Source organism: Periplaneta americana, chromosome 15 (assembly GCF_040183065.1).
Source record: "Periplaneta americana isolate PAMFEO1 chromosome 15, P.americana_PAMFEO1_priV1, whole genome shotgun sequence".
Classification (NCBI taxonomy): Eukaryota; Metazoa; Arthropoda; class Insecta; order Blattodea; family Blattidae; genus Periplaneta; species Periplaneta americana.
The window spans coordinates 182,579,184-182,598,918 of NC_091131.1; the positions used below are offsets into that span (position 1 = coordinate 182,579,184).

At 35.8% G+C, this 19,735-nt stretch overlaps 1 pseudogene; it reads left to right on the forward strand.

The window, feature by feature from the left end:
• LOC138715567 (DNA-directed RNA polymerase I subunit RPA1-like) overlaps positions 1-19,735 on the forward strand; it is a 149,421-nt pseudogene that overhangs the window by 79,907 nt on the left and 49,779 nt on the right.

A 19,735-nucleotide genomic window follows, 5' to 3' on the forward strand; every position in this document is an offset into this window, starting at 1 on the left:
CCCTGAACGAAATGTAGGCAGCATTGTTGGAGAAGTGGGCTTTCAACCATCAGGAAATGTGGTCAGCATCGCATTATGAATGGAGAACGTCATCACCACTAGAGCTTGTAACACACAAGGTGCGCGCACAGTGGCATAACCATATGTTATAATGTGAGCCATTGCCTCTAACTTAATGAAATGCATTATTTGAAATTTTGCATAAATTAACCAAGAAATGGATTCGGAACACCTCAAAATCTGTGCTTCATTGGCTAGTCATGATAATATCTTTGAAAAATATTGGAGTGCAAGAGGTCAAATGACTTTATTGTCAAACGCCTGGCATTAGAAAACAACATATTTACTTCAATTTACAATATGTCTTTTTCAGGATGTAGTAAAAATAAAGCATGAGCTATAAAATTATAGTTCTTAAAAAAATTAAGTGATCCATTTTTTTGGCCGGTCAGTGTAGATAGAATTGTGCTGTGTTATTTTGAATTATGAACCTTGCTCCGATTTTTCATATCATTGGCAGAATGATGTTTTTATATGCTAGGAATATTACTTTTTTTTTCTCGAAAGAGGGCCTGCAGACAAGCACCGCAGCCTTGGGCTTATTGTGCAACTTCCTTATGTTGGAATGATAGTTGAATCCATTAAGGATCGCTTTTCAAACGTGTGATTCACTGCATGATTCATCATATCAATTCATCCACAGCATCCAGTCCTGACTGGAGACTGATCCTCCGCCTTCCTGTGATGTTATCCTGCGGTCTCCTCAGATCGATGGCATCTGTTTCGCAATTCATGTGCTTGAATCTGCTGCATCCTTAACCAGAGGAACATGTAGCAGTCGATTCCACAACTTACCAAGGTGCGTGCTACACTACCCCAGTTGCCCACAGTCTGCTTACAAGTCCCTGTAGCTTCACTGGATATGTGCAGCTCCCGCAGACAGATGCCTCCTATAGGCAGATCCTGGACCACATCCGCCATGTCCTCCTTGTCGACCTGTAAACTATTAAGATGATTAGTGAAATGATACTAATGAAGGCGAAATGAGTCCGAGGTTCAACGTCGAAAGTTACCCAGCAGTTCGGCTTCGAGTGATTGAGGAAAAACCTCGGAAAAAAATCCGAACCAGGTAACTTGTCCCAACCAGAATTTGAACCCAGGCCCGCTCGTTTCATCGCCAAGAAGGCTAACTGTTACTCCACAGGAATATTATTTATGTATTTTTTTCTTGTCTGAGTAAGTGCAGTACCCAGTCTACAACACAGCGCTATACTGGAGAATTACCACGGTCGCTTTGAACCGTGCCGTTACGTTTACCACCAAATTTAAGTAAATACACAATGTCACCAACATAAGAACATGACGTTGGTGTGTGGCTTAGTTGGCGGGAGAAATTTTTTTTCTCTCTCTCTGCCTCCTTCGTTCTGAACATTACTGAGAGATAGCACCAGTGTTAGCTACAAAGTGTGTTTGCGCAAATATATTGCAAGTAGATTACGTGACTTATTACGTGTCTTAGATGAGAGTCTCGAGACAAAACAGTTTTGTGCTATATTTCTTTTTTTCTCTCTCTCTGTCTACCTCCTTCGTTCTGAACATTATTGAGAGATAGCACCACTGTTAGCGATAATGTGTATTTGCGTAAATATTGCGAGTAAATTATGACGAGTGTCTTAGATGAGAGGCTCGGGACAAACAGTTTTTCTGCAGCGCATGCGCGGACCTCTCATGCAGTGGGAGTGTGATCCTTACTTGAATTTATTTTTACGTGTACATTGCAGATTAAATGATTGAGATCCCTTCTTGCTCCGGTTACAGACCTTGCATTTACGAAGGTTAGCTTTGGTTAGGTTAGCTTTGGTTAGGTTAGCTTAGCTTTGGTTAGCTTAGCTTATCTTAGGTTAAGTTAAGTTAGCTTTGGTTAGGTTAGCTTTGGTTAGGTTGGGTTAGCTTTGGTTAGGTTAGGTTAGGTTAGGTTAGGTTAGGTTAGGCTAGGCTAGGCTAGCTTTGCTTGATTTCATTCGTCCATGTAGTAGTTAAAATTATATAATATGACAGATTTTGATTCGTAATATTGATAAAAAATAATAGGCCTGTAACGAAAGTGGTGGATAATTTCATGTTCCCTAAAATTTTTTTTCGTAAAAGGCTAGGTAGTTTTCTATAGGCCAGAAATAAAACAGCAACGCCGTCATAATTACATACTTTATGCTATGGCTAACATTAACCGGAAATTTGCTTTCCGTCATTTTAATGGTATTCCGTGAAATACACCTTTTTTCCTGTTAATTTCCTTGTGATAACCTAGTTTTTGATCTTATTACATCTTCATTTTCCTTTAATGAATTAAAAAAACCGCCATTGTACTACATAAAACCTTGAACTTGACTAATGGAGTGAATTATTTAAGAATATAGTCGCGAATTTGACTACCACCATTTCGATTATATTTTGTTTGATACGGCTCGGTACAGCCCGGTGACTAGTGGCCAGCGAGTAGCGTCGACTATCGATATTGGTCTGCCGTGGGTATTATCCAGTTGTTCCCAACACAGTATTTGTACAGCATTGAAAATTGTTTTTGGCATTGGCCTCCACTGTTCATGCATAGAAAAGAGTCTGTAAAGTTGATTCAATATAAAAGGTATAAATTACCTGTGCATTTACCAGCAAGTGGAGTAATAACCATGCGAATGTTGTCTTCCAGCCACTAGTCTGAATTTTACATGTAAATATGGCTGAAAAGTGTTTCAAGTTTGAAGTTACCAGATTTAGCAAGCAGAATGATAAAATCAGAGTGACAATTAGTGGCGAATTTACAATTCTGTTACCTGTAGGAACCCAAAAATATCCTGCCCCCATTTTCCTTAATATTTGCCCCTTCACTTTCACCCTCATTAAAAGTTGAAATAAAAAAATTCTGCACTGTGTTGGCAGGGTTGTGCCAGCACACAGAATATGTCGCCCATTATCTGGAAAGAAATTACAATTGAGGCATCAGAAGCAAAGAAGTATAAGTGCACTTACGTTATTTTCTAGAAATGTGATTAAAAGTTACTAAGCTTTCATAAATTCTGTGAAGTTTTAATTTTAAATGTTAATGTGCAATGTGGATAAAAGACATCCCTTTACCACCGAAATTTTAAATGCTTTAGTTTACCCTGGAGGCACGTAAATAATTTTTTTTTAAATGTCACTTTGCTTCTATCCACCTCAGTTGTGTTGGTTTGAATGTTTTATTTTCGTGTCGGTTTTCTAATGGAAGATGCGATAACAGAAGTAATGAATGTAAAGCATGCAACATATTTTTGCTTCACTCTCCCTTTTGTATGTTGTGCAATACAAAAAGAAGATTCTATACCTCAGAAATATTGGAGTGCAAGAGGACTAAGGGCTTCATTGCCAAACATCTAGGCATTTCAACAACAATATATTGTCACTTCATATAAGGAAACATTCTGAAAGTAGTCCCAGTTCACAACAAATTTTCCACTGTAGTTCTCTCAAAGTGTATCGTACATGTCTATTATCACTTTAATATTGCAGAACTCGCAATTACAAATCAAACCAGCGGTTGCACACATCTGTAGCTGCCCTCAGTGTTGAGATAGACTGTGTGGCACTGTTAATTTTACACACAACTTTTGTGCTCTCATGCTCGTAACAAGGGAAGATGGCAACATTGGTTGTGATCACACAAGTTACATTGCTGCGTGGCCTAACTACTAATAACGTTAGCATTTTGCTGTGGCACATAGTCTTGTTAGAGGAAGCATTTTAAATTCTGTCATTTTTTGTTTCGCCATGGATACTGGAACAGGTTCCCATACCCATTGCGGGGAAAGACATATTCTGTGTCAAACCCTATGAGTTCTGTATGACTATATACAGCTTTCTAACATCTTCTGCTGAGCAGACTGATCATTGAATTTGGACAAGCTCATTTTCTCCAAAATGTTGTCCTCTATGGAGATGATAGCTAGTGAGGTAGTTCTGAGTTATGTTTGTGCGCAAATCATTTTTTTATCTTCTCAGCCGTGAGAAGGTGTGCTCTGCTGAGCACTTGGCGCAGTGGAGAGCTGAAAGATGTAAACATGCCGCAGTCTGATCTCTCCCACATGTGACCTAGTGTGAGTGTTCAACTATCCACTGTCCCAAGTGTACAAAAGAACAGCTGCCACTATCATTTATAAACACAGTTATCTGCAAATTACAGTTATCTTAAAATTATCTGAAAATTCCCACATCTACATTTTATTTTTGTAGATAATTGAATAACTACACGCTGTTCATATAGTGCTACAAATGAATAATAGGTGTTATTTGCACTGAAAATTGTCGAAAAACACAAGTTTCCATAGTCGACTATTGGAAACTCTTCTTGTAGTCTAGATATCACGTTAATTCAGCATATATTAAGAAACGAATAATAGTGGTCTTCCAACTTAAGACATAGATTTGTTATTTAAAAATTTGCTGCCCCTGAAAATTTTTCACCATAGCATCTGCTCTCTATCTGTACACAAATTTATAATATCATCGCAGGTTAGTGACTTTTATGGGCAAGACATTTTATGTTGAAAAGAAATAAGTACGTGTGTGTTTGCAACAAATTTCAAGATGATCAAATGAAACTGAATGATGGTCCAGAGCAACAGAGGGGCAGGCCAGGAACCTTGCATACAGATGACAAGTGTGCTGTTGTCGAAGGTTTGATAAGGGACATTTGAAGAATCGAAGTCCGTGAAATTGAAGCAATGATGAACATTCCAAAGGGCATTCTTCATGAAATAATCTCAGGCTTAAATTTATGTGAAGTATCCGCATGCTGGGTTCTGAAATTGCTGACTGAGGAACACAAAAGCAAAAGAAAGGTTGCGTCACTGCAAAATCTCTACCATTACTACTGAGAGGAAGAGAATCCTTTTTTGGAAAGCAGCATTATGGGAGATGAAACATGGGTTTAGAGTTCGCTTCAGTGATGTAAGAAATTCGAAGTTCAGTCATCTGAAAAAAAAAAAAAAAGTTGTTGTTTTCTAATGCCAGGCATTTGACAATAAAGTCATTTGACCTCTTGCACTCCAATATTTTTCAAAGATATTATCATGGCCAGCCACTGAAGCACAGATTTTGAGGTGTTCCGAATCCATTTCTTGGTTTGAGTTGCACAATGGGCAGTTAGGGGACTGATATATTCCAATTCTATACAGGTGTTTGGCCAAACAATCATGGCCTGTTGCCAATCTAAATGCAGCTACAGACGATTTTCGTGGCAAATCGGGAATTAACTGTGGATTTTGATGCAGAGAGTTCCATTTTTTCCCCTTGGGATTGAGTTATCAAATTTTGTTTATTGAAGTCTAAGTATGTAGATTTAATAAATCTCTTCACAGAGTAGTACGTAGATTTAGTAACAGGTCTGTAAGTAGCAGTGCTGCCCTTCTTTGCTAAAGCATCCGCATTCTCGTTTCCCAGGATTCCACAATGGGATGGTATCCATTGGAATACAATTCTTTTATTGAGTGATATTAATTGAGAGAGCATTTTAGTTATTTCTGCTGTTTGAGATGAAGGTGTGTGTCTAGAGACTATTGATAGAATAGCTGCTTTGGAGTCTGACAATATAACTGCATTCCTAAATTTATTGATGTGGCATAGAAGATTCCTGAGACTTTCACTTATTGCAATGATTTCACCATCAAAACTTGTTGTTCCATACCCAAGAGATCTATAAAGTGAGAAGAGACAGCATGTAACACCTGCACCGGCACCTTGTTCTCTGGAGATCAAGGATCCGTCATTGTATAAATGAAGCCAGTTTTGTGGAGGGTACCTAATATTAATTGTCTCTAGAGACAATTGTTTCATTATTTCAGTGTTTACTTCTGTGATAATAATTGCGATTACTCTAGGATTTTCAAGGCCTTCAATGGTGACATACTGTGACACTCTCAACATATTGATTGAATAAGCCAGGGTTACATGCTCGTGAGAGATTTCTGCATGGTGGTGCACTACCTCACATCAAACCAGGCAAAAGCTTGGAAAAGTGCAAGTGGGAATTTCTGCTGCATCCACCTCGTAGTCCTGATCTGGCACCATCGGATTTTCACCTCTTTGGTCCATTCAAGAACTTCTTATCCAGAAAATTATTTAAGGATTAAAACACATTGAAAACTGGAGTTTTGCATTATTTAATTTTCCTTGGACAGGAAAACCCTATGAAGGAATGTTTGAACTTGTTTGAATCTTAATGGTGACTGTGTGGAATGTTTGTTTTATTTCCCCTCTCCCTGCCCCAGATTTTGTGAAATACGTTGATATAAGTCGGATCTGTGCCTTACATATCGAACCACCCTCGTATGATTACAACAAAAGCATGCAATTCAAATTGTTGTATAATTAATTTTCAAATTGTGCGATAATATGAAAATAGTTGACTGAATTCGTTTTACAAATCAGAAGGAAGGGCGAAAACTATCAATGAATTATCTAGTAACGGTATTGAATACATCCAACTAGTTAATGGTGTCCATGCTAATAAAAACTGTGCTGTTAGGAGATTTGAAGATACACAGCAAGTTTAGGTGTATAATGCTACTTTACAACTTTTTGAATGGTGAAAAATGACTGTTCTTGCTTTATATTTGACTGATCATTTTTGTTAATAGAAACTTGTTTATATTTCATTGTGTTTTCCAGCTGTATGGTGGAACATATTCTGGTGCATTGTTGAATTCGTTTGCAAAGCTTTTCAATGCTTTTCTAAAAATTGAAGGTTTCTCACTTGGTGTTGAAGACATTCTTGTTGTGGATGCTGCAGAAAAGTGGAGGTCCAATATCATTAGAGATGCTAGAAATGTAAGTTTTACTTTACTTTGTGACAGTATTCCTTTCAACTAAAAGTGGAAAATGATGCAGAAAAAAGGATCAGATTTCATCAGTAGAGCTATAAATTAACTTTTTTTTATATGATGTAAATATGAAAAATTTTGCAAATATAACAGTTAAAATAAATATAAAATTTGACATAGCTTTTTAAAGATGTTTTCTTGCATCCTCTTGTTTCATCATCCTTATATTTGAGGATTTTTAGAATTTGTACAGAGTCGTCTCCATAAATGAATGTTAAAATCCTTCACTCTTGCATTTGATGCTATAGTATAAAAGATTTTTTTTCAAAGATTGTATAATCTTTTTATATATAAATAATTTTTATTTAATGAACTTATGTCTCACAATTTTCAGATAGGTGACACTGCTGTGAAAACTGCACTTAACCTTCCAGAAACAACATCACGAGAAGAGATGAATCAGAAAATGGATGAAGTGTATCAGGACAAAGCCATAGGAAGAGCAATTATTGATGGCTCATATAAGAATTTGCTTGATGACTACACAAATAAAGTAAACAGGTATGTTTCAGTGAGATATTTCTGAAACACTGTAGCTTTGGTTTATTAATAGTGTGACTTTTAATTCAAACAATAATGTAACTTTTATTCACAACAATAATGACTTTCTATAACTGAATTTAAACACTCCCGTCAACAATGGGTATTTCACTCCACACAGCAACACAGTATTCGTTATTGCACTCCACAGACGACAGTGACAATTCACTTGGATTATTGAGAACAACAATGTACTGCTAATCTCAACTAATGTTCACAAAGCACTATTTACAACACAAAACTGTCAGTTCTCAGTTCACATTTCGTTGCCTTAGCTAGTTCTTCTAGCTCATTCACTCAAGTTCACAGTATATCGAACCCAAGACTTCCAGAGACAGTCCACTGCACTCGAACTCCAGACTTCCGGATATGCCGCACTCCCTAGTCACTGTTACAGTTGCAGTCATCCTCAAGTCGAACCCAGGTCTCAGAGGCTGGCTTCCTTGACGTTCACTGCTGCCTCACAAGACTGACTCTCTGTTCTAAACTGAATTGGCTCTCTTCGAAGGCTGCTCGCTTTTTATTAGTTAAACCACACTTCGCGAACCTTCGACCCTGGAAGTTTCTGTTTCTGGACGATTCTCGGTCTCTCCATCACTCAGACTCCAGACTTCCTTTACGTCCGTCGCAGTCGGTTTTCTCCCCCTCTCCCTTCGCCACGTGCCGCGCCGCCTCTTCGCGCCCCCTCCCTTCTGCCGGATGCGCACGAAGTTCCCCGAAGCAACCAGGAACGACTAGAATATTCGGCCTGCCGTCACAATAGATTTGAAGGCTTGTGTGTACACATTACCACCATCACTATTGCTGTCATTATAGTTGCCACTGACATAAACACCAGTGACTGTGTGCATAACAAATTAACAAATATGGTTAGGTGAAAAAAAATTCGTAACAGTATCTGAAGAACAAATAAGCAAACACGAGGTAAATGGAAAAGGGATGGAACAAGTTATTCTCAGGTACAGCTGGAGGCAGACTTGTTGAGTAATAGGACTCGAAGAACAAGTCTGAGCGAGAGGTGCTGGAGTATCTGGATATCTTGGAGGAACAAGTACAGTGAAAATCTGATGGGAGAGTATGGCTTGAAACATGAAGGCCATTGTAACATCGTTGTGCTTTTGTCCCATCAAATTGGCTGTAATAAATATGCTGAAAATACTGTAAATAGTAAATGTTTTTAATGAGTGAAGGCCAAATTCGCATATAATTAAATTTTAATAATCTGTAATACAGCCATTTTCATTGTATTTTTTTTGTCACAGAGGAGTGTCTGATGGCTTGCATCTCAGCCTGAGTGTTATTGTGCTTACCTCCTTTGATAGGGATGATTGTTTAAGGCCCGGTTTTGTAAATATGGTTAATATAAAGATTATGTTAAACCTAACCGTGAGTTTAACTCTATGTGCTGTATTACAGAGTCTCGGTTAAGTTAAACCATAGTGGAATACAATTGGTATTACTGCTAGAAAAGAAAAGAAGACGATCGCAATTGCTTAATTATATTATTGATTTAAAATAGCTGATGCTCGTGGAGAATCTTCATTAAGAAATATCTTCGTTCTTCGATATCAGAGAGAGTATCATAATAAAACCTAAAGAAGACCAATACCGCTTACTACAGTATGCTTGTCAAGCAAGTGAATAGTAAATTGAAATCAATATTTTGGTGTTTAGTATAGCTCTCAGTTGCAATACAGCAAAATTAGCAGAACAAGGTTTTTAGCAATAAAATCAGAATGCTCATTCCAAGTCAATAGATTATCCATAATTATGCCAAGAAATTTAGTACTGTGTTGGCTTCGGGTCGATATATCCCCCAACTGACATGGAAAATTTATATTCATGGGTCTATTAACAAATTTTAAACATACAGTCTTATTAATATTAACAATTAATTTGTTATAATCACACCACGTTTTGAACTGAGATATAGCCAACTTTACTTATCAAATCATTACAAGACTCCGAATAAACAGTAATAGAAGTATCGTCTGCGTATAATAAAACTTTACCTTCCTTTATATAATTAGTCAAATCATTTACGTAAAGTAAAAATATAAGAGGTCCAAGTACAGAACCCTGAGGGACTCCCATATTTATATAAAACTCATTAGAAAGAATACCATTAATATTTACACATATTTTTCAATCAGACAAGTATGATTTTAAAAATGCTAAAAATGTACCTCTAAAACCTAAGGCTTTTAATTTTATACATATATAATTAAAATCCACATTATCAAATGCCTTAGCTACATGTTTACCTTCACCAAGGTTTTCATAAATATAGTTATTAAATTCGTAAAGAGCAGTTTCTGTTGATTCACCAGGGAGAAAACCATGTAGATCAGGAGTAATTAAATTAAATTTTAATAAAAATTGTAACATTCTATTATATATTAACTGTTCAAATATTTTAGAAATCGTGCTTAACAATGATATAGGTCTATAGTTTCTTACATCAGTAGAATCACCTTTCTTATGAACTGGTTTAACAAGAGCAGTTTTTAATAATGATGGAAAAACTCCATTATTAATGCAGTGATTAAATACGAAGGCTAGAGGAGATGCAATAATGTCACTGATCACTCTTAATAGTTTCAAGGAAATATTGTCAATACCAGTGCTATTAATATTTTTTAACGATTGAATTGTTTTAACAATCTCATTAGCATCAGTATCATAGAAAACAAAACTATTACTAATTCCTAAAGATTTGGTGCATAACGTAGATTTGCTTGGACCAAAATATTCATTCAGTGCATCCTCCACATTGGTTGAAAAATACAATCAAAATGCATTGGCAACATCAGTCTTATTTGATACCCTGTCATTATTATGTACAATAGTAATACATTCTACAGGCTTCTTTCTGTTTAATTTACTATTTACCAGATTCCAAATTTGTTTTGGTTTGTTAGAAGAATTACAAATAAGTTGATCAAAGATTTATTTTTTTCACTAAAGATTAATTTCTTGTAAGCCTTCTTTTTGTTTCTATATAATTGAAGTAAATCAAGATCTTGATGGAAATTTTTTGTTAACAAAAATATATTCCTAAGTTCATCATTCAATTTTAAAACCTCAGGAGTAATCCAATGGTTATACTTTTTGGTATTTGTTTTTTGTATAAGTTTCAGTCAACATAGGTAAATTTATATCAATAGCACCAGTAATCATATTCATTAATTTAGTAAACAAGTTGTCTGCATTAATATTCAATTCATACATCGTATCAAAATCTAAAGCATCAACAGTAGACCTTAGACCAGTTAAACCATCATTTGTTATTTTCCTAAAACTTTTCACTTCCGATTCTACAGGAATCATTTGACTAGCTAGATTGATATTATAAATTAAAGCCAGATGGTCACCGAGATTAGGTTGAACAACTTGTGTAGTGCAAGAGCTATCAAAAGCATTAGTAATTATATAATCAATCTTAGACGATGACATATGACCGTTCTTATTTACAAAAATTCGAGTAGGTTCTGAAGATGTACATCTTAATTCAAAATATTGCAATAAATCATCTAATAATTGTTTATATATCTTATTGTCTAAGGAAACTATAAATTAGGCACCTAAAGGAGATAAATGCTGAATAATTTCGAGGGAAAAATTGTTCCGGGGCCGGTTATCGAGATAAATGCTGTCCCTGGCAGGGATAAATTATTGTCATTTCAGCAACAGACACCAAATTCTCCCAGAAGAGACAGTCCCTGGCATCCTCCCTATCAATTTGCACCATGGTCTTCTGTGCCATCAGGAAACAGAGATGGATATGTACCATATAGACATCTGTAACATTCATAGACTCAAAATATTGAAAAGCACAACTTTATTGCGAAGTCAAGAGAATTAGATGCATACATTATTATAAATAATAGTGATTAGGAAAAGTTAAAACTTCATTAATTGCCTAATACACTTTTGGAATAATCATGGAAATAAATTGTTTTGATATTTTAGAGATGGTTCGTAAATAAGGTTTGCATTCATACATGTTTGAATGTACTGTATCATGAATGCCTTTGTATTCATAGGAAAAACTAACAGGTGATGAATCATCTCGAACATTACGCATAATGATTGCAGTATCATCAGATGAATGATTCCCATTACTTTTCACATTATATTCTGCGTTACATTACTCATAACTGTACGCAGTCAGACTTACATACTGAATACAAAGTATAAAATTCCACTCAAATGAGATTTTTACAACCATTATAAGACTTCACTACATAGTGACTATTGTCATATCTGTGAATGGTCCTTCACCTTTCAGTAGTTCCAGGTTGACCAAAGGTGCAGCAGATGTAGTGCTTTTATTTCCACACAGATGGCATCTATCTGAGGGAGCTGCATAAGTCCCAGGGGGATGGAGAGGCTTTCATAACAGACTGTTGGACGTGAGTGATGTGCAACTGAATCGATAGATGGCACCAAATTGTGAATCACGATACCTACAGTAACATGATCTTTAGGTCAATATATAGGATGCAGCAGGGAGGCAGTACCACAGTCTAGTATATACAGTCTCGAAGCTCGATACGTAGGGAACGTCCATCCATAGATAGTTGCTAACCAGTAGGATCGCTACTATCGCCTTATTACAGACAATGCGAAATAGTACTGGCACAGTCTATTGTTCCTAGTAACCTCAACAACTCAAGCTTCGTGACTGTATATACTAGACTGTGGTAGTACCATTATTTGCATACAGATAACATCTAGCAAAGGAAACTACTGAAGTCACAAAGGGACAGAAGTTTCTGATTCCATCAGAGTGGGTGTTGTAGCTAAATTGATGGCTCCAAACAGTGAATCGCGATACTCACAGCAATGGAGTCTGAGGACTTCAATAATGAGTGGCACAATATGCCTCAGGTTGAGGTGCAGACCTTCGTGCCCTCCTCAGAAAAGGGGGAAAAGATGCTAGGAAGGAAAAGGGAATAAAGATGACCAAAGAGAATATATTAGAATGCTTTGGATATTATCAATATGTACATCATGTACATAAGTTGAAAAGAAAAGCAGGCTTATGCCTATATCGAAGAAGGAGATGTGGGCAAGGATTACAGTTTAGACTGCCATCATACCAATTCATCATTTTATCATGACCTTTCCAGCAACACATAAAGGGACTACATATTATCATTACAGCAGAATCCCTCATATCCAGCACCAGGCTAGTTCCGGATGCAAGATTTTGCTGGATAATTGAATAAATACCAATATGTACGTATTTCATTGTGCCAGATGTTGAAACTGGAGCCATGTGAAGCTTATTTCTCTGTCACTTGCTCATAACTGAATAAACATAGAAACTGTATGGAATTTCCTTATTAAAACACATGACACAACACAAATAATGCACTAATTTTAGGTTTGAATATGAAAGTTCGTGCGAACTTCCTAATGTGGCAACACTGATGGCCTGAACATAATTAATAAACATAAAAGCTGTGTGGATTTTCTTTATAACACATCACACAACACAAATAATATACTAATTTCAGGTTCGAATATTTACTGAAAACAAAAGTTCGTGTGAACTTCCTAATGTGGCAACACTGACAGCCCAAACATAATTAAATAAACATAAAAACTGTGTAGATGTTCTTTATTAAAACACATCACACAACACATATAATAAACAAATTTTAGGTTCGAATATTCACTAAAAACGAAAGTTTGTGCGAACTTCCTAATGTGGCAAAACTGACAGTTCAGACTGTAGTTATGTGGCAGATTTGAACTTTTTTTGTCCTGCCAAAAGTGCCATTATTTTGGTATTGCTGGATATTTGGGTGCCGGTTACGAGGTATTTTACAGTATCTGTCATATAGATGCCTGTAATGTGTATAGCTTTATTCCATTTTTATAACTTCTTCCATTGGGCTTGTATTTTAAAATTTGTTTTGAAATTTTGCTGACATATACGTATTCTGTGATTGACCATTATAGTTGATATGTTAATTACATACAAATTGTGTAATGCAACGTTAATTTGTCTAAAATGTCTTCATGTCTTGCCTGATACAAGATACTTTAACATAGTACAGAATAAGAAACGGCAGAAAAATCATCATATACAGCAATGGCGTCCATTCAGGGTAGGCTATGTATGCTGCACCTAACCTGGCTTTTTTAATATTAACAATAAATTGTATTTAAAGATATTACTAGTTTCAGAAGCTAATAAATATCCATTTTTTTACACAAATTACTTTTTCTTTCAAATCTAGTCTAACTTTGCGCTGTCTTGTAGGCAATGCAACGAGCTCTACTGTACAGCCATGATCATGTGTGCCGCAACGAGTTTTCTCTTGTCTTCTATCTTGCCTCGTTGGCTTGCTTGCTCTCTGTATGCAACCATTTGGTTTGTTATGCCGGTCCAGTAGGCGCTAAGCAGATGTGCTTTGGCGGTGATTTCTAATTCCAAGAGTATTGGTATGTAAAAATTGAAGTGAATAGTGTTTCATTATTGATGCAAAAGTGTAAATTGAAGGGTGAGTGTCATATAATGACTTAAAATTAGTGCACAATATAAGAAATTCTGAAAAAGTCATTTGATTGCCGTTCTTTCAATGAAAAAGCGAAATTGTAACTGTGGGAAAGCCTGTGTCAGAACTCGTGGATGTGAAATTAAAACATAAAAAAGTAGGTGGCATATTTTCAATATTTTAATATAAATCAATATGAAAAAATTATTCGTGATAAATATCCTCATGAACTGAAATTTAAGCGACTACACACAGCAGTCCGAACTGTACGAGTTGACATCATTTGTTTTGTTCATAACCAACACATTAGCATCAGTCGACAGCATATAACTATTCTATGTTAATGAAATTACAATTTGAAATTAAATACAGGTTAAAAAAACTTTAAAATGTGCTAACATCATTTAATCTGTTCTGGCTATAGGGCGTGCATTCCAAGTGGGCTTTTGAAGAGATTTCCCCGCAATAACTTGCAGCTTATGATTCAGACTGGTGCCAAAGGTTCAGCTGTGAATGCTATGCAGATCTCCTGCCTGCTGGGTCAGATTGAACTGGAAGGGAAGAGACCTCCACACATGGTGTCAGGCAAGGCACTCCCAAGCTTTCCTCGCTACGACACATCGCCAAGAGCCGGAGGCTTTGTGGATGGAAGGTTCATGACTGGTATCAAGCCACAGGAATTTTTTTTCCATTGTATGGCTGGAAGAGAGGTATGAATAAAAAAATTGGTATTATAAACGTGACACATTTTTTTCTTATTCATTTTACGCCTTTTTCAACAGTTCAGGTATTACTGGACACTTACAGTGACCAGAAATGATCAATTTTGTCACTTTTAAATTTGACTTCATTTTGTACTTTAATTCTTTAGGTTTTTAGGTTAAGAATGTGTTTATTTTATGTAAAACTGATACATGGTTTTCGAGAAATAAGTATTTTAGTGCAACACTGCAGATTTAAAGAGGCCCCAGGTATGCTCAAACGTCATTCCTTACATTTTACGACAGGCCATGCACTAACTTAAATTCAGCAGTTTAAAAAAAAGAATCACGGATCTGTCATGGCTACAACAGAAATTAGAGCAGTTTGAAAGAATCGTTACAGAATTTAGAAATCTCACTATTCGTGAGCTGCCACAAGGGACAAAGAGTACTGATACTTGTTTTCATGTATGTATTTAACCACAATATTTCACAGTATTCATGAGAATACTGATACTTGTTTTCATGTATGTATTTAAACACAATATTTCACAGTATTCATGAGAATACTGATAATTGTTTTCATGTATGTATTTAAACACAATATTTCACAGTATTCATGAGAATACTGATACTTGTTTTCATGTATGTATTTAACCACAATATTTCACAGTATTCATGAGAATACTGATACTTCTTTTCATGTATGTATTTAAACACAATATTTCACAGTATTCATGAGAATACTGATACTTCTTTTCATGTATGTATTTAAACACAATATTTCACAGTATTCATGAGAATACTGATACTTCTTTTCATGTATGTATTTAACCACAATATTTCACAGTATTCATGAGAATACTGATACTTCTTTTCATGTATGTATTTAAACACAATATTTCACAGTATTCATGAGAATACTGATACTTGTTTTCATGTATGTATTTAACCACAATCATTTCTTATTTTCAGGGTTTAATTGATACAGCTGTAAAAACCAGTAGGAGTGGATATCTCCAAAGATGCTTAGTTAAACATTTGGAAGGTTTAGTAGTTCATTACGACATGACAGTTAGAGACAGTGATGGCACTGTAGTGCAGGTATGGTAATGAGAAGCACTCACCAATCATTTCTTCAAATGTAAAATGATATCGGTAATGATGATTACAATATGGGTCCAAATCTATTACGATGTTTTTGCATAGAAACAGCTGTGTGAAAACCATTCTTATAATATTATAATCGCAGCCTAGCATTTTTGAGTGATAAAAGAAGTCTACTTTATAGGACGTGCAGACTATACTAACTGACCATATACTCTGCGCATGTTGTCCTTAAAGGCTTTATTTACAACAAACCTAAAGCAGTCAACCATAAATTCCTCAGTCATGCAACCATTTTGTGCTTGAAATAGAACACCAGGGTGTTTAGGAAGGTTGAAGACTATTGCTTAAATGGACCATGCTCTGACACCCATAGCCAATACCAAATTGGAAAAAACGAAGTGCACAGTACTGATCCAATACATATTTACAGCATGGATCAGTATTGGCTGTGAAGCGCTTCAAAAAGTGCTATGTTCCTAAGAACATGGATAGCAGTAAGGATGACATTTTGTAGCAGGTTTACTTACTTACAGTGTCGCCCTGAGTAGCACAGTTCATATAGCGCAGGCTTCTGTGCCTGAGGTTGCGGGTGCTATCCCGGCCAGGTCGATGGCATTAAGTGTGCTTAAATGCGACAGGCTCATGTCCCTAGATTTACTGGCATGTAAAAGAACTCCTGTGGGACAAAATTCTGGCACACCAGTGATGCTGATATAACCTCGGCAGTTGCGAGTGTCGTTAAATAAATCATAATTTATAATTTTTATTTTACTTACGGCATTTAAGGAACCCAGAGGTTCATTGTTGCCCTATCCTGAGCAAGATTAATCCAGTCTCTATAATCATATCCCACCTCTCTCAAATCAATTTTAATATATCCTCCCATCTGTGTCTCGGCCTTCCCAAAGGTCTTTTTCCCTCCAGCCTCCCAACTAACACACTATGTACATTTCTGGATTCACCCATACGTGCTACATGCCCTACCCATCTCAAACGTCTGGATTTAATGTTCCTAATTATGTCAGGTGAAAAATACAATGTGTCTAGTTCTGTGTTGTGTAACACTTTCCATTCTCCTGTAACTTCATCCTTCTTTGTCCCAAATATTTTCCTAAGCACCTTATTCTCAAGCACCCTTAATCTCTGTTCATATCTCAAAGTGAGAGTCCAAGTTTCACAACCATACAGAATAATCGGTAATATAATTGTTTTATAAATTCTGTCAGTTTTTTTGAGAGCAGACTGGTTGTTCTCAACTGAATAATAACAGGCATTTCCCATATTTATTCTGCATTTAATTTCCTCCCGAGTGTCATTTATATTTGTTACTTTTACTCCAAGATATTTGAATTTTTCCACCTCTTCAGAGGATAAATTTTCAATTTTTATATTTGCATTTCGTACAATATTCTGGTCACGAGCAGTGGTGTAGCCAGACTAATTATTTTGGGTGGGTCAGATATGCAGGGTTTAGAAAGTGCCTGACCCATCCCCTGACAATGCCGCTGCCGTCAACTCTCTTGAAACTCATTCTCGGAAGTCTCATTTAATACATGCAAAATTATGATAAACAATCATGCAAGGCATACCTATACAAACGCTTCATAAGGTGAACTGGAGCTGTCGAGATTTCCTAGGAACGAATCTGTTGATCGCTGATGATGGATCCTTCAACAAATCTCAACTTTTCTCCCTCTCAATGGATAGAATTGCTAGATTACAAAGTGTATTGCTTGACATGATTGTCGAATTTTTCTTCGTTTCAGAGCTTTGAAAAGTTTTATATCATTGCCTTAATGAAGGACGAACATTTACTAATATCCATTTTTGGAGACTGAGGTGCTTCCAATAATGAATTTGCAAGAGCAAAAATATCATTTAAAAATACCAAATAAAATAAGGTGTCAAATTTTTCTAGCTGATGTAACAATTCAGTAGCCTCCACGGCTTCCTTCTTTTTATCGCTGCCAGACAATTTTTTAGGCCCAACCCAACACAGTTAAATTGGCTCTTGAAGAAATGAACGCATTTTTTACTTCTTACCTTAATGCTATCGACTGTAACTATTGCTCTGGAGCCATGGTTTAGTTTTAATGTTGAGTATTTTCTATTAGATTTTTGCCATTATGGTACTTATTGGAAGAGTGTGGTCTCTAGAGTTAAGATTTAAATATGCATGTATTGTCATGTTAAGTGTATTGAATGTATATACAGTGAAACATGTTCAAATCGGAACCTGAATAATCCGGAACCCTGTCTATTTCGGAACAATTTATTGGTCCCGGCGAAATTTGTATGTATTATGTGTAATTTTTCCTGAATAAAACGGAAACTGTCCAACGCGGAAACGGAAACTATCTGCTACTGTTCAGAATGGAAACAATATTTTGGACACACTATATTTTGTAACTATATTTTGAAACAGCGAGTAATTTCAAGGATTATACGAAATATGTAGGTCACTAAGATAAAAACAAGTTTTCTTTGTAAAATTCTAGAGGGTATAATATGAGGGTGTGTTGGCCTGTCAGTGATAAATTTTATTACTCTGTTGACTAGGCAGACGAGTCCCTTCAAAGATTTTCAATGCTTCACACCCGTATACTGTCGTAGCTAAACAGAGCGCAAGTGTAGTGATTTCCAAGTAAAAAAAAAAGTTGCATAAAAGTGGCATTAACATTAAGTGATGAAGTAAAAGTTATCGAGATAAAGGAAAATTAGAAACAAAGTCTACGTGAAATAATATTGAAGTACAGTTGTGGAAAACTCAGGTGTGACACTTTAAAAAATAAAGATCATAATGAGTGAGTGGCGTGCGGCCAATATTGGTGACACAAAAGGAACCAGAAAGCAACTGTTTATGTGGAAATAAATGAACTGTTGTGGGAGTGGGTTCTTCATGACCTTTCAAAGAACAAGCCAATTTCTGGATCTATTCTGCAAAGCAAGCTATTGAACTGGGAAAGAAATTAAATAAACCAGAATTCAAGGCTTCTAATAGATGGCTCCTAGTCCAATTAATTAATAATGTGCAGTGATATGCAGTACAGTATTTCTGCACACAGTATTAGATATTAAATAGAATGAGATTAGTAAACTTTAGTAATGTTTAATGACTAATGAGGGAGTTACGATAATATTTATACAGAAAATGAGATTTTAATCAAGATGATTCACCAACGGAATAAGTGACACAAAGCTGATTTAATGTGATGAGTGTTAAATGGAATATTTTGTACTTCTTACAGTTGCGGTATGCCATTTTGTTTTTCATGTAAATGAATGACAAAATATTCCATTTTAATGTCACACCTGAATAATACGGAAACCTGTCCACAACGGAAAAAAAATTAGGACCATGTCACTTCCGTCTTGAACAGGTGGAAGTGAAATAACCTTGCAGATTGAAAGGGACGATAGGGTATGCTGAATGAATAGAAAACCTATATTACGCTCCCTTCTCTAGCTACAATGTTGTGATGCATCGATCAGTGGTTTTTTAATTAAATTTACACGAAAAGCGCCCACATTATTGAAATAGGACAGAGGGATAAATGATTATTTATTAAATTTTCTATCAGTATGGACAAGAATTACAATCCAATTCGCAATAGTTACCAAATAAGAGGGTGTTAAACATTTAGGAAAAAACATTTTTTTCTGAGAAAACTGTGAACTCTCCACCAATCTGGTATTACAGTTTTTTGTTACATGCAACATGAGCTATTCACTCTAAAAATCTGCAGGGTTATTTCACTCCCACCATATATATGTATATATATATATATATATTTTTTTTTTGGGGGGGGGGGAGGTTATCTTGATGAAATAACTTACAACTTGTTTTTGAATGAAGTGTGTATTTAATGTTGGTTCCTCTGAAATTTTTTTTTTCGCAGTATTTTTCAAAGAAATTCCGAAATGCATTTTTTGAAATCATGTCCTTGCACATGTCTTT